Below are 13082 nucleotides of genomic sequence, written 5' to 3' on the forward strand. Positions count from 1 at the left end.
TATAAATTAATTAAGTAATAAACAGTGTAAATAAAAAATATTTAAAAAATGACAACTATTTACTAATTAGTGCATAAATATGACTACAAAAATTAATCATCATACGATGAAAGGTCTAATATTTTTATGTTGTGATTGTACTTCACTTACATAAATACGCATAAAGAGATCGATGTTTTCAAGAAAATGTGTGCGTAAAAACAATTTATTGTAATCAAAGGACTAAGGATTTAGGTAAATTATTTGTATAGAGCCACGACCTTCAAGAATGTATTGAAAAGAAAATCGATAGCTCTATTAGTCAGAACAGAGAGCAACAAACTAAAAGTTCGATGACATAATATCTATATACTTCTACCACAACAATAATAAAATAATTCTATAGGATATAATAATACGTATTACGTATAATACAATATATTGATGTTAGGAATAGATAAAATTTGTTTTCGTTTTTCAGAAAAATGGAACTCGATATATTATAAGGGCATAGAAAAAACATTGATAAGTTTTTGTATATTGACCGAATCTCATATTTCAGGCAGAAGACAATGTTTGGTAATGCTTTAATAAGTCAATTGATAATATAGAAGAAATTAATACCTACAACAAAAATTAAAATATTTTGACTCGGATTAGTTCAGGGATAAGTTGTTTATAGCAAATATTATTAATGTTATCTAAAAATTATTTAGGTACAAAAACCAGAATAAAAAAGAAAATAATATGGACCAATTTTTATTTTACATTATCGGCGTATTTGCCCAAAAGGTATTACTTTTTATATTTTATTGTTTATTTAGGTCGATTTCATGTCATTATATAAATTTAGGTTGTATTATTTGCTTGTTTCCCAAATATTTTGTGTTCATTAGCTTTTCTTCATTTGTTCGGTCAATTCAAGTCGGTTGTATATTATATTTCTTCGCTTCAATTTTATTCATTAATTTTGCTTAATTCATTATAATATTTTCTCTTAGTCAGGCTTTTGCCTATTTATTTATATTATTACTTAGTCATATTTTTCGGGTTTTAAGTTAGTTGTACGTAGCAAGCGTACTATAACCATTTGGTAGTCTTATGTGAGTGGTACCCTATGTATAAGTAATGTATATAATTTTGTACATACATATAACAGGACTGTTGTTATATTGTATATCATAGTATAAACCAGGGGTCACCAATTAGCGGACCGCGGTCCGCATCCGGACCGTGAGCTACTTTTGTGCGGACCGTCATTAAATTCAGAATATAGCATTTGGCAATTTTGAAAATGTTTGGCCATGAAATTGTATATTATGTTTGACTCAACTTATGTGTGCGAAGCCGCTTTATCAAGAATGAACTTTATTAAAAATCGGTACAGATCTCAGCTAACAGATGAATATCTCAACTACCCAATGAGAATCAGTTGCACCAAACTCACTCCAAACTTCAGACAGGTTGTACATAATAAAAAATGTCATTTTTCTCACTGATAATTTTGTAAAGAATGACAAATTTTCTGATTTGTTTTTTTTTGTGGATTCCTGTTCAAAAATGTCCCCTTAAACAAATCACAAGGGGCCCGGGATGCCGGGCAAAACAATCTTTTTTACAAATTCAAAATTACCTTTTAGCCCCGAAAATTGTATTTAAAAAAAGGTCTCTTGTCATTTTTTCAAGAGTTGATGGTTTTTGAGTTATAAGCGATGTAAAATCTGAAAAATCTGAAAACACCTACGTATTTTCGAGGTTTGAAAACTCATATGTAAATTATTAGTTTTCAGATTGCCATTTGCCTAAATTGAAGTTTATAAATTCAATTTCAAGATTCTAACGAGTAATCGGGACTAACTTCAATATAGACCGTTGTTTTTAATTGTTAATTATGCGAGTCCACTCGACTTTTAAGTCGTCGCACATCGCAATTTATGGTGCGTCTCTGTCGCACTTATTATACGTACTTACGCAAAAAATGCCTAACAAATACTTCACATTTATTAAAATCTTATAATTTATTATCAACATATTTTTTTCTTAATGATTTATTTATTTATTCAATTAATTATTGCCAATGTGCTAATTAAATACGCCAATAAAAACGGTCGAAATTGAAATAAACCCCGGTAACTCATCAGAATCATTGAATCATTGAAATTTAATGTTTAAACTTCAATTTAGGCACTTGACAACCGCAAAAATAATAATGTATCTACACATGAATTTTCAAGCTTCGAAAATACTTATTTTCGCATTTTTCAGTTTATAAATCGCTTAAAACTTGAAATCTACCAAGTTTTGAGAAAAATGACAGAAAATCTTTTTTCTTTAAGATGACCCAAAAATGCTAAAAACATATTTTCGGGAGCAAAAAAGGTGATGTTTTGGATTTACATATTAAAAAACTGTTAAAAACAATTTCTGCCTAAAAATTTCGCACTGCACCCTTCTGATTTGTTTACTGAATTGTAACAACCAGGCAGGTAGTCTTAACTCATGACCCCGGAATTGTCATATGTTTTCGAAACGGACCCCGGAATTGTCATATGTTTTCGAAACGGACCCTCAGGAAATATAATTGGTGACCCCTGGTATAAACCATAATTTTTGTCATTTGTCTCAGAGATTGTCAAAAATCTAGTAGTTATCTTTAATAATAGTACATTGTTTACCGGGTAGGAAAAGCTTAACATTCCTGGACGACTGTGAAGATTGCTAAGTCGAGGCGCAAGCGTAAGGAAGTCCTGACTTTTTCTTCAAGAAATTTTGACAGGAATGTCAAAATTTCCTGGCGATTTGCGGAAAATGTTTATTTATTTTGCATATCATTTCTTATTATTCCTTTATATTTACATTTACTTATATATTTAATATATTTAATATTTGACAGCAGTGTAAGATACCTGGGAGAGTGATCGAAGATCATTTTCTTGGCGCCCATGATTTGTTAGTGTTATTTAATTTGTTCTTCTTTAGCAATTATTCATCTTTATACATCTTCAGTACATTATTGTTATCTTAATATTTACCTTTTCTAGTCATCATCATTATCTACTTTGAGCTACCGTCTTCGACAAGCATGCAAATGAGCCGTATCCATCCTTGAGTGTCAAGTTGTCGTTCTCTTGCATCTCTTGCTAGCCAACTCCATTCAGTTTGCCTCTGTCATACTTCTACTATTAGTCCATCTATTTCTTCATCATTTTCCCCCCATAAAGTACTACTGCAAAAGTAGTATTTTTATTACTTCTGCTTTTCAACTTAGAAGCCCCTTACTTTTTGTTAATTTAGCATTTTGCTACCCATTAGTTACTTTCTTTTTCTTACTTCTGTTGGAGTATATCATCCTCCTGACTTTCACTCCAACAGAAGTCTTATTTGTTTCATTGGCATTGGCACTGGTACAAGGCACCATAAGAAGTTTATTAAAACTTTTAAAATTTTCTCATATAAGGATTTAAGTCTTTCTCTTTCATTTATTCAATTATAGAGCCATGTTTGATCTTTTCGAATATCTTCATAATACCTTTGATCAATAGGTGTATAGTTCATATACTTAAAATAACAGGTATCTAGGTACACAGTGTTATTTAGTTTTCGGATATCGATCGCTAACGTAAAGTCAAGCCTAAATAATAAATGTTTACCGAATAGAACAAGTGTTTTTTGATAAAATATTACTAGGTAATTTTCCCGGCGTTATCGAAATGCCATCCACTTTTTCAGGTAAATATTTTCATACATGAAATGCCTTCCAGGTACAATCGAAATGCCTCCGTTTCGTTAATCATTTAGGCTGATATTTTGTTTATTTAATCTCTGTATAATGAGAAAATGTTGCCAAATCATAATTTAAATAGGTACTATCTATCTATTTTGATTTATAAAAAATGGACATTATATTCTTCTTGTCTTTCGTTTACTTCAAGATAAAATGTCATCTTCATAATATATTATCTCGCTTTTAAATATAATATAGAAGAATGTTTTAAAATAATTGTCCTGTATCCCTAAAGTAATATCTTCAGACTTTGAAATTTCGATTCATAATAAATAGTATCCGTATAGCATTTCCTGAAGCAGATCTTCGTGGATATCGTTTTCATCTGGGTCAGGTATGGTATAGAAAGGTTCAAGCACTGGGCTTACCTCCAGAACACCAGAAAAAAGGTGTTGACTTAACTGAAATTGCGAAATTTTTTATTTATATTTTTTGTCTTTCATTCTTACATCCTGAAGATGTGAGCGATTTTTTTGCTATATATTTGGCAGAAATTAAACCAGTCGATGAAAGAGTCACCCAGTTTTATGATTACCTTGTTGAATAATTACATATCTGAAAATTCGACATTTCCTCCACATCTTTGGGCTGAGCACTCTTCATCCTTATAAAGAACCACAAACAAATGCGAAAGTTTTCATTCCAAGTATAATTCTTATTTTACAGTTTCAAATAAATACCTACATTAAAATGAATTCTGTTTTGACACCAAAAAAATGTTGTTGCGGAAAGTACAGCAAAAATAAATTTTCTAAATGAAAAAATTTTAGAATTAAGAGAATGTAAAATAAATAAATTAGAATTTGTCAAAGTAGTACCTATCATTATAAATTTAGGAAAAATATTTTGTAACTTTATATTTCTATACACATTTTGTAATATTTTCCAAATAAGTTTTTTGTGATTTATTTTTAATAAATCTATAAAATACTTTTTATGTTTTTGTATTTTTTATCAAATTATTCAGAACAAAAAATAATGGTTATTATATTACAATGGTTATAAAACTAATTATATATGTATAAGTTAGTTGAAATTTATAAATACTGCCTAGTGTCAATAATGTTTAATACATAAAGGTTGAAAATAAAATAAATTAAATAACAAAATATCAATTTTACCAAAAATGTACAAAGGGACGAAGATGTGGCAACGTCGCACTTCACATAAAGATTAGAACGGCGTTATCGAAATGCCTCCCACTTTTTCAAGTAAATATTTTCATACATGAAATGCCTCCCAGGTACAATCGAAATGCCTCCGTTTTGTTAATCATTTAGGCCGATATTTTGTCTATATATCTCTGTATAATTACACAATGTTGCCAAATCATAATTTAAATAGGTACTATCTATCTATTTTTATAATTGATGGTTTTACCAAAGAATATATCTAGAGTGCTATGTATTAAGAGTATAAGTCAAAAATGAAAATTTTTTATTAGGACTTTTCAAAGTTTTTTTTACCACTGATGAAATAACTATTACAACTAGATATGAAAATGTTGGCGAAATATGATTAATAAATTAGTAATTAACTATTTTACTTTCTACTTTGGTAATACCTTATTCATTATATAATTCAAAATATAGAAGAATCCCGAAAAATCTTTTTTATGACTTATATTCTTAGTACATAGCACGTTAGATATACTCTCAGGTCTCTGAAGGTCTATATTCTTTGGTTTTACATTATATTTTCAAAAAATGTTGGCCAAAGATACTGTAAAACGGTGGATATGTACTAAAGAAACCTGCAAAACATTTGTGAAAACACAGGGATGTGAAAATACGATAATTGAATCAATATTAGATCATAACCACGAGAAGTTTACAATAGAAAAGCCGTAAGCAATTCAATAAAAAGAGCAGCCGTAGATGATCTCAGCGAAATACCAATGAAGCTCATCTGTAAAGAACTTAAGAAGACAAATATAGAGACATTTACTATCAATCATATCAATAGGGCCAGACAAAATTTGTATTATGCTAGAACCACTAGATTCTTTAATTAAACTTCCCAAAAATATATGTGAATTTCATAAAGCTCTTGATCCATCTTCTATTATTACAAATAAAAACGAAAATTTCATAATTAAAAATGACAAAGATAAATCGCATTGTTATATTAACATGTTTTTCAAATCTTCGTTTTCTTTCGCCTGTCTCCAATTGGTATGTTGGCGGAACTTTTGAATACTGCCCTCGTTTTTTCACTCCATTGTTTAGTATACATGGCTTGAAAAATGGACATTATATTCCTCTTGTCTTTTGTTTACTTCAAGATAAAAGTCATCTTCATAATATTATCTCGCTTTTAGATATATCATAGTAGAAGAATGTTTTAAAATTAATTGTCCTGTATCCCCTACTAAAGTAATAACTTCAGACTTTGAAATTTCCATTCATAATAGTATCCGTATGACATTTCCTGAAGCAGATCTTCATGGATGTCGTTTTCATTTGGGTCAGGCATGCTATAGAAAGGTTCAAGCACTGGGCTTAGCTCCAGAAAACCAGAAAAAGGTGTTGACTCAACTGAAATTACGCATTTTCTTATTTATATTTTTGGTCTTTCATTCTTACATCCTGAAGATGTTAGCGATTTTTTTGCTATAGATTTGGCAGAAATTAAACCAGTCGATGAAAGAGTGACCCAGTTTTGTGATTATCTTGTTGATAATTACATACATATCTGAAAATTCGATATTTCCTCCACATCTTTGGGCTGAGCACTCTTCATCCTTACAAAGAAAAACAAACGTATGCGAAAGTTTTCATTCCAAGTATAATTCTTCTTTCTACTGCCCTCATCCTAACATTAATAATTTTATTGATATAATTTTACAATTTCAAATAAATACCGACATTAAAATGAATTGTGTTTCGACACCAAAAAGAATTGTTACGGAAAGTACAGCAAAAATAAATTTTCTAAATGAAAAAATTTTAGAATTAAGAAAATATAAAATAATAGATTAGCATTTGTCAAAGTAGTATCATATAAATTTATGAAAAATATTTTGTAATCTCATATTTTCTATAAACATTTTGTAATATTTTCCAAATAAGGTTTTTGTGATGTTACTTTTAATAAATCTATAAAATACTTATTATATTTTTGTATTTTTTGTCAAATTATTAATAACAAAAAATAATGGTTATTATATATAATGGTTATAAAAGTAATTAAATTGTACAAGTTTTTATAAGAAATTTACAAATACTGCCCAGTGTCGATAATGTTTAATACATAGAGGTTGAAAATTAAATAACAAAATACCAATTTTGACAAAAATTTACAAAAGGACGAAGGTGTGGCAACGTCGCACCTTCACATAGAGATTAGAAGCATGTAATTTATTTAGAGCTCGGGAGGCAATTCGTATGTGACCATTTTAGCGACAGGTAAGAAACCCCTCTTCGGGAGGCATTTCATATGCGGCCGATTAGAAGCCTGTTATTTATTTAGAGCTGGGGAGGCAATTCGTATGTGACCATTTTAGCGACAGGTAAGAAACCCTTCTTCAGGAGGCATTTCATATGCGCCCAATTTTCCAGCTTCGCAGTGTACACAATAGCTATATGTTGCATTAAATCAGAAATATTGAGTGCTATTTGTTTTGCTTTCTGTTGATTACATTTAAAAAAAAAATCGGAATATGGATCGACAACAAATAATATCACTTTCGAGAGATATGTTCTTGTTCTTCTTTTTGTATAGACATGACTGTCTGTTTTTTCATTGTGTACCAGTAAGATGTCGTTTCATCGTTTTCGTGGCCTCCCCAGAGTCCCCACTAATCGTCTTTCTATTGGGGAACCGTCTCTCGCCGTCCTTACTACTCTATTTGTCAGTGGCGGCTCGTGGCTTTAGGGACAGGGTCGGCAAGGTTTTTGTCTCCTCAGAGAGGTATACCATCTAATTAAAAGGCTTCAATCATCATAGAAGATTTTTGGTTTTTGTTTTTTTATTTTTTTTTTGTTTTTCTTTGTTTTTTCTCATAGATTTAGAACCTAAACATGTTTATAAATTAACTTAAGTCTATGTTGTTTGGACGTAGCAAAATGGGCAAAAATCATCGTAAAATTTATTAATGTGTTGGAGAGATTTTAATAATTTTTTTTATATTGACATTTGAGAAAAGCTTGACATTCTCTTTTGTTTCATGGTGTTTTGACAATACGTTTTGACACTTTTGAGACAAGACAAATCCCTTTTCATTTATGGTAAAAGTTGATAGCAATGGGAGAATTCATGATAATAATTTATTAATTTCGGGAACAGTTTGTTACAATGAATTGCAGTATATAAAATTATACATATTTTGTAATTTATCCCATCTTCCGAAAATATTTGGATCAGCATATAAAACTTTTAATTAATTTCCTTAATTTATTTGATTAAAAAATGATGGATAGTTTTAATACACTTATCTAATAGATATTTCGAAAATTCTTTGGCGTAACTTTTAAATTTTTGCAAACTTCAAAATTTGAAAAAATGAGTATCTATTTGCACAAGTAATAATAGTATCAAAAATTTCAAAATATACTTGTTTTTCGAGATCTGTGTCATACTTTTGTATTTTTTGGGGGTGTTCGGAAATATCAAGCGAATCCAAAACGTCACTGCGTGTATATTGAAAATTACTATCTCTGAGATTTTTTAACAGGTTTGTTATTCTATTTTTGGAATAAATAATGTCAGTTGACTGATTTTGAACAACATTGAATATCACATCAGTTTGGGTAAACACTTACTTAAAAATATGTAAAAAAATATTAAAAGAATAATCATTTAGTAAAGTTTTCAAACCGATTGCTTCACGGATCGAGATATCATCACTTGCAAAATTGTCGCCTTTATTAATAAAATTAAAAACTTCCAAAAGCTGTTTACGAAAATCTGCTAAAGTGAAAACTAACCGACATTTAAAATTCCAAAAGCTACTTTATTTCATAATTAATTAATTCCCAAGCGCACTATTAGCAGGGTACGTGGCTTGGTACGTGCCTTGCCTGCTGGCTGCTGGTGTCTGCCCATCACCGATCGGCAGATTGGTATCTGCCGGACTCTGCCATTCAAATACGGGTGAAATTGTGGTGAAATGTATAATTGGCTGCCTATCGGCTAATATTCCACAGCGCTTCTTACAAGTAAATCGTAAATCTAGGGACGGCTCGCCGTCCCTAAAAAAGAATTCACAAAATCGCAATCGGATGCATGGCTGGGATTATTAATTTGAAAAGTTTCTTACGCGTAGGTATCACTTAACGTATCGGATTGATCGAATTGTTTTAAAAAAATGAATAAAATTCAGTATGAATTATCTCACAGATTTTTTTTTATTTTACAGAAACAAATATCATCAACTCTAATTAAATTAAATATTTAGAAAATTTACAATGTGTCCATAAATGTGTGGGTCGGCACTGCCGACCCTGCCGACCCTGACCGGCCGCCACTGCTTGTTGTAATTCGACTTATGTGACCATTCCATTCTACTCTTCTGTTTTTTACCCAGTTATTAATGTTCTCCACCTTTCATCTCTGTCGTGTCGTATTTTTAGCTCTGTACCATAGTGTCTTATTATTGATTTTTCAAGGGCTTTTATCTGTGCTGTTTCTAGCATTCCTTTTGTTCTCTCTGTCAGATCGTGTTTCTGTCGCATATGTCATTATTGGTCTGATATCTGTTTTGTACTGGGCATACTCAAAAATACATAGAACTTAATAAACCAATTAGAAAAGAACTAAAACGCGACATACAAAAATGAAACGAGAACTTAATAGAGTGAGTCATTGAAAACAACAGAGGCTTAAAATATCTAAGACCCGCACTGGGCGTTCAAAAAATCATCAAAATGAAAGACGCCAATAATAAGGAAGAGAAGGACAAATATAAAATAACAAAAATAGTCAAAGACTTCTACAAAACCTTATACAGCTCGCAAAGCCAGCCTAATGAATCAACAAAGGAGAACGTCAAAAGAAAAGTAAAAAACGTAGGATCAGAAGTACTACCAAATATAAAGGGATTCGAAATAGAAAGAGCTTTAAAAGAACTAAAAAATAATAAAGCTCCAGGACACGACGGTATAATTGCCGAGCTCTTGAAAATAAGCAAAACAGTAACAATCCCTATACTAACAGAGCTATTTAATAAATGTCTCAATAACAGCAAGATCCCTAAAGACTGGAACGAAAGTCTAGTAATACTTTTACACAAAAAACGGGACAAACGTGACCTACAGAATTATAGACCTATATCGTTGCTTAGTCAAGAATACAAACTATTTATGAGAATTATTAACAACCGGTTGACCTACAAAATGGACAGTTACCAACCAGTGGAACAGGCTGGCTTCCGCAAAGGATATAATAGTACATCAGTCCATCTGCTGACAATGAGAACATTGATAGAGAAGGCAAATGAATACCAACTACCCGTATTTCTTGCCTTCGTAGACTATGAAAAGGCGTTTGATAGTATCGAGATGTGGGCCATAGAACAAGCTATTAATAATTGTAGAATAGATTCGAGATATATACAGCTAATATGTATATATGAAAATGCAACTATGATAGTACAACTAGATGAAAATACAAATCCCATCTCCATTAAGAGAGGCGTGAGACGAGGAGACGTAATATCGCCAAAGCTTTTCAACCTAGCCCTAGAAGACGTCTTCAAAACGACAAATTGATCAACTTATGACCTTAACGTTAATGTCAAGAAGCTAAACCACCTCAGATTCGCTGACGACATTGTGATTATAGCGAGATCATTCGAGGAACTGCAAATTATGATGGAGGAACTCGCAGGCAGCTCCCAATACGTCGGCCTGAAAATGAACATGAGAAAAACAAAAATAATGACAAACACAGATGACCCCAGACGTAAACTATAAATAGCAGTGAGATAGAAAAAGTGCAGGAATATATCTACCTAGGCCAAACACTGAAACTTAACAAAGAGAACCAAAGTGTGGAAATTACTAGGAGAGCAAGACTAGCATGGGCAGGGTTTGGAAAACTTAGTTGTATACTTAAGAATCGCAAAATACCCCAATACTTGAGGAGCAAAGTGTTCAACCAATGCATCCTTCCTATCATGACATATGGGTGTCAAACCTAGACCCTAACCAAGGCAAATATGAATAAACTAGCCACAACAGAGAGAGCAATGGAAAGAGCAATGTTAGGTATACGACTGTCAGATAAAAAGAGGAACGACTGGGTAAGATCAACAACAAAAGTCGAGGACATAACAACAAAAGTTGCCAAACTTAAATGGAGCTTCGCAGGCCACACTGCTAGACAAAAAAACCAACGTTGGAATGCAACAGTACAACATTAAAGACCTTACCAAAGTAAACGACCGAGAGGAAGACCACAGATGAGGTGGGTTGATGATATTAAAGAGTAGCCGAAACAAATTGGAATTATGTTGCTCAGGATAGAGACCGATGGAAGGAGTTGGGAGAGGCCTATGTCCAAACGTGGACGACAGAAGGCTAAGAAGAAGAAGAAGAAGACGACTGTTTTGTAAATTCTGCCTTTCATTTCTACTCCGGTATTTTTATTTCTCCATATTGTTTCATTCAGGCAACCTGCGGCTCTGTTTGCTCTATTCACTTAATATTCCACTTCTGTCTCGAGCTTTCCGTAGCTAGATAGCGTGATGCGTAAATATTTAATCTCCATCACTTGTTGAAGTTATACTTCTTTACGCGCGATATGAGGGTGAATTTTTATATGTTAAAACCTACGATCCCGGCGCATGCGCATTATAACTTTGTTCTGATTGGATGTTCAAATGACATGTCAAAAATTATCCAATATGGCAGCTGTAGCGCAGCTGTGGTTTGGACGGTTCACGGTTTGGTTATGTATGGTTGTTGCGTTTTAAAATTTGTGGGAAGAGAAACAACAAAGGTTAGTTAATAGTTATACTGCCTTTTTAAATAGTTTTCATATTATATTTTTGAAGTTATACTTCAAAATGTTTTAATTTATGTATGTATCAGTCCAGAAAAGGTGTGGAAAGAATATATTAGTGTTTTTAAATATATTTTTCTACAAACGTGTTAAAAATGCAATTTTTAGGACTCCATAGGAGCGTTAAAAATGCTACTTTAAAATTTTTAAGGCACTGCAGTTAAAAGTGAATTGTCAAATTGTGAAACGTCGAAATATTTATATTTCATTTATTAACATTAATATTAATAATACAACTTGCGCAATTTGAAAAAGGTGGTTTAAAAGGTTTTTTATTATAATTTTGTGTCTTTGGATTTGTCTTCCTTGGGCGTAAAATAATAAAACATCTATTTTTATATTTCACTTGTCACCGTGATGTATAATTATGTATATCTGAAAGGTAAGTAGCATGCGGCTTGATGGCCTTGTTCGTAGAGCATTGGACCAGAGATCAAAAAATCGCGAGATTGCGGGTTCAAATCCCGGACGATTCATACTTTTTTCTTTTTTTTTTAATATTTGGCATTGTTAAGTTTTGGTTCATTTTTGGTAATTATTGTTAATTTTTTGTATTGTAACTGTTAAGTAGGTATATTTATTTCGTTGAAATTATATTATAATAGAAGTATAACTTTTTACGTGCGTAAAAGTACACACATTCTTTTTCTATAATTTGACCCTCCAGCTATAATTTACATTCTCATAAATTTGCTGTTATAGCCACGCATTTTGTCTTTTTTGTCGAATCATATTATGCGTTCGGGCACGTAGCGTTTCGTTTCCGAAAAATATAAAAACATGATTTAACAAAGAGTTGTCTGATACTATACGCTCCGTATAGTATGAATTGTTCATACTTAAAACCATAAAACCAATATTTTTCGGAAACGAAACGCTACGTGCCCGTACGGATAAATATGAATCGTCCTTTAAATTGGTGAAGCATTCGCTGTAAATTATCTTGACTTTAAGAGATCAGTACTGCATCGTCTGCATAGCAGATTATTTTAAGTTGTTTTTCTCCCATTAAGGACTATAGAAAGACCATAAGAACTAAAGAAGATATCAAATGGGAGAGTAATATGTTAAATCACATGTTCACATTAACACTTGATTTCTTAAATGCCAGAAACAAGCTAAAAGTTAGCAACAAAAGATTGGAACAAAATAAAAACAATCTAAATTTCGGTATATCTTGGAAACAATGACATTAGTCAATCAACAAAAAGATGAGTCCAGGGTTTCCATAAAAACCTATCCAGAGTTATAGCGCCAAAAGAAGAAGTCTTTCTTCAATAGGTCAAACATTTATTTGTACCTTTTTGTTGTTCAG

At 31.6% G+C, this 13082-nt stretch overlaps 1 protein-coding gene across 4 annotated transcripts in view; it reads right to left on the minus strand.

Annotated features, from left to right (window-relative positions):
• The window catches only part of LOC114325801 (elongation of very long chain fatty acids protein AAEL008004), a 258030-nt gene that overhangs the window by 37136 nt on the left and 207812 nt on the right, over positions 1-13082 (minus strand). The window lies entirely within an intron of this gene.

The sequence above is a fragment of the Diabrotica virgifera genome, chromosome 2 (genome assembly GCF_917563875.1).
Source record: "Diabrotica virgifera virgifera chromosome 2, PGI_DIABVI_V3a".
In the NCBI taxonomy this organism is placed as follows: domain Eukaryota; kingdom Metazoa; phylum Arthropoda; class Insecta; order Coleoptera; family Chrysomelidae; genus Diabrotica; species Diabrotica virgifera.